Source organism: Brassica oleracea, chromosome C8, assembly GCF_000695525.1.
Source record: "Brassica oleracea var. oleracea cultivar TO1000 chromosome C8, BOL, whole genome shotgun sequence".
In the NCBI taxonomy this organism is placed as follows: Eukaryota; Viridiplantae; Streptophyta; class Magnoliopsida; order Brassicales; family Brassicaceae; genus Brassica; species Brassica oleracea.
Window position 1 is genome coordinate 28441091 of NC_027755.1, and position 3997 is coordinate 28445087.

Sequence of the window (3997 nt, forward strand, 5' to 3'; positions counted from 1 at the left end):
CTAAAAAGTATTTATAGTGGTCTAAAAACGAGCTGGGTTGACCCAACAAGCCTGGGTTGACCCAAGATAATTTGGGTAAAAAGTTGGTAAAAACAGAAGTGCATATTTTTCTAAGTGTTGCAGCTGGTTTTTGACATGTCATTTGGCCGCTGGACACTCCAGCGGCATGTTTCTTGTCGTTTGGCCGCTGCATCTTCCAGATATCGGGCAGGGAGTAGTGGATTTCTCCAGCGGCTTGTCTTGTCCGCTGCATTTGGCCGATGGGACTGTTGGGAACTCGTCTTATGAACCAAAATCATCTTTCTTGTCTCTAAACCATCTTCAAAGGGTCCAAACTCACCAAATAGCATCTCCATCACCTAATAGAGACAAATGTATATGCAATGCACCTAAATCTACTCTAAATGCATCTAAATGGACAAATTGAGAACTAAAATGATTGCTAAAACTATGTAAATACACAAGATATCACTAAGTATCGCACAGGTAGTGTCCCACAAGTCATATCAGTATATGCCTGAATTGTTTCTATTTCTTGAGTAGTCATTCCTGATGCAAAAAAAACTTGTTTTTTGGAAGCTGACTACTAAACCGGAACGCCACTCAAACTCATGGAGGACCTGTAGAACTTTTTGAACAGAGTCCAGGGAGCCATCAATGAATATCAAGAGGTCATCCGCAAAGGATAGGTGAGTGAGCTTCATTTTTGAGCACTTTGAATGATATTTTATTCTCCCTCGTGATGCTGCATCATTAAGCATGAAAGATAGGCAGTTCATCGCAATCACAAATAAGTAGGGAGATAAAAGATCACCTTGCCTTAAACCTCTTTTGCCTTTGAAATATCCTGAGACTGTTCCATTATAACCCACCATGAAACTCGTTGAACAAATGCAGGCTCTGAGCAGTGAGAGAAAATGAGGAGGCACCCGCAGTCCTTGAAGACAAGAGAACAAGAATTCCCAAGAGAGGGTGTCAAATGCTTTTGCAATATCCATTTTAATGGTAATTGTACTTGCTCCCTTGTTCTTGTGATACCCATGTATTAGATCGCTTGCTAGAACTGTGTTCTCAGTTAGGAGCTGATCTTTTACAAAGCAGTCTGACATGGTAGAATCAGATCCTGTAGTATGGGCTTTAGTCTTGCAACCAGTAGGCGGGATATGACCTTGTAGACTGTATTTAGGCATGCTCTAGGACGGTAGTCAGACACTTTTGAGGCACCAGGGAATTTAGGTACTAGCGTGAGAATGGTTGAATTTGTTGTGGTTGGTAGGAAAGCATGTGAGAAGAAGTGTTTGATTGAAATAACTGCTTCTTCTCCCACAGAATCCCAAGCACTTTTAAAGAAACCTGAAGTCAACCCGTCTGGCCTTGGAGCTTTGTTTGGATTGACCTTGAAGAAGAGCTTTTTGATCTCATCTGAAGAGGGTGCAGCGAGCATGGTTTGTACCTGTTGGGGAGAACACTGGAACTCTATGAGATCGACAAACCAGAAGTAGGGCGAGGAGAAGGCAGGTGGATGATACAGTTGAGGGCCAAGGATAGCTCTGAAGTGAGCTACTGCCAGAAAACTCATCTCCAGTGGGTTTGTTTCAAAGGTATCAGCGCTCGTTTGAAAAGAACGGATTGCATTATAGCTTGCTCTCACTTGACACATGCGATGAAAGTAAGTGGTATTGAAATCTCCTTCCCTCAGCCAGTTTATTCTCGGTTTTTGTCTAAAGTAAGCTTCTTCTATCTCCCGCAGAAATAACCATTTTTGATGAAAGTCTCTCTCTTGTTGGAACAGCTGCGAAGATGGTGATTGGAGGGTTGTTACCTGCACACATTGTAACAAACTGTAAGTTTCACTCACTCTCTCTTGTATTTTTGAATAGTTCTCACGATTTAATGACTTTTAACTTCCAACAGAACTCAGTTAGAGTATTGCACATGCTTCCGGCACGAATCCAAGCGTCATTTACCACCGTTGAGAAGTTTGGGTGTTTTGTGAGGTAGTTTTGGAATTTGAAAGGTTGAGTACCGGCTTTGGGCAGGCTGTAGGCTAGGTCAGTTAAGCAAGGACAATGGTCAGAGAATAGTTGGGGAAGGAAAGTTGCATGGGCGTGGGGAAATGAAGAGATGGTTGAGCTATTGACAAAGAATCTGTCAAGCTTTTTAGTGATGGGGTTTGAAGGTTGGTTGTTAGTCCAAGTAAGGGTAGGACCAGTGAACCTCAGATCAAACACTCCTGATTGTAGTAGACAGTCACTGAATTGATACATCTGATTGTCAAAGGCAGAGACAGTCGGAGATGAGTGCTCATTCGGAGATATGATTTGGTTAAAATCACCTCCTATCATTCAAGTGTGACTGTCTAGACTTAAAGAATTCTGAATGTTGATCAACTCCATCCAGAGATCACTTCGATCTTCTGATAGGTTGGAAGCGTAGACAGCGGTATAGTAGAATGGAGGTTGATTTGGGAGAGATAATAGGCAGGTTAGAGACTGCCTACTTTTACCAACAACTTGTCTTGAGACAGGGTTTTTCCAGATCAAAACAATCCTCCCATCCTCATCCTCAGAGTGATTTGATGTAAAGTTCCACGGTGGGCAGAGATTGGACATAATGGAACTAAAAAAATGTTCTTTTATATGAGTTTCAAGTATAGCTCCAAAAAGGGGTTTATGAAAAAGTAGCCAACTTGCAAAATGCCGATGCTTATCCGGGTCATTTAGGCCACAGACGTTCCAAAAAAAGAGTTATACACTCATTGAGATGAAAGATTAGGGTCCTCATTTGATTGAGGAGCACCTTGAGTAACAAAAGAAGAGTCAAGAGAAGAAAACGGGTTGGTTTGAGGAAGAGGATCAGATGGAGGATTTTTAGTGGCTAAGGAATTTTTAAAAAGGGTAATGATAGGAAGGTTTGATGAGGGACAAAAAGGGTTAGGATTAGAGGTAACCGACGGAGAGAAAGTGGGTGAAGATCGAGATCTTTTTAAGGGCAGCCTAGGAGGGTGATCAGGGGATGGAAGAGCAGGATGGCTTAACAGCAAGGCTAAAGGTGGATCAATGGAGAGAGAGGTGGGAGCTTCTATGATCATATCAACAGGAGCATCAGTTGATTTCAGTATAGAAGGAGAAGGGGTAACAGGGTCAGGGGGGAGAGAGGATGAGGATGAAGGATCAGGGATCACAGGGTGAGTTGAGGGATTGAGAGGTATGGTTTCTTTAGGTTTCTTTGTATACAGCAGGACGAGTTTTAGTTGCAGACTGGGGATGAATATTGGATTTTCCTGACTCCTTTTGAGAACCAGCAGCAGCAGCAGGGGGAGGAGGTTCATAAAGGAGACAATTTTTTACAATGTGACCAAGCTCATGACAGTGGGAACACGTTGGCGGTGTCCAGGGGTAATGAACAAGGACTTCCACGACTTCCCCACTTTGTCTCTCAAATTCTACAACAGATGGCAGGGGTTTTGTGAGGTCCACTTCCACTTTGACATGAGAGAGAGTTAAGCTCACAAGATTCTTTGTGAAGTCGTCGGTTTCCTTCGGTTCTCCAACTAGTCCTGCAACAAGGCTGAGTCCCTGTTGATGCCTCAAGTCTAAAAGAACTCCGGTAAGATGCCTCAAGTCTAAAGGAACTCCGGTAAGATGAGCCCAAATCTTGATTGCCTTCAGTGGTGGGGTTGCCTTAGAGTGCTCCGAAGTCCATTGCGCAGTATGGAACATAGAATCACCCACATACCATATGTTTTTATCCAATATTTTCTGTCGCAGGTACGCATTCGGTATCCTGACAATCGTTGATCGATTAAGTGGGTTGTTATGGATTTCTAGCTTCTGTCCTTTGCCCCACATGTGATTGAACACACTCTGTATCTGATTAAAAGGAGGAGCTTTTCCATTGTAGTAACAAATGATGAAGTCCTTATGGATTTCAGCTCCCGTTGCAAAGACAGAGTCAGGAATGACTTCTCGGCCTGCCAGATTCCGAGAGTGTTACT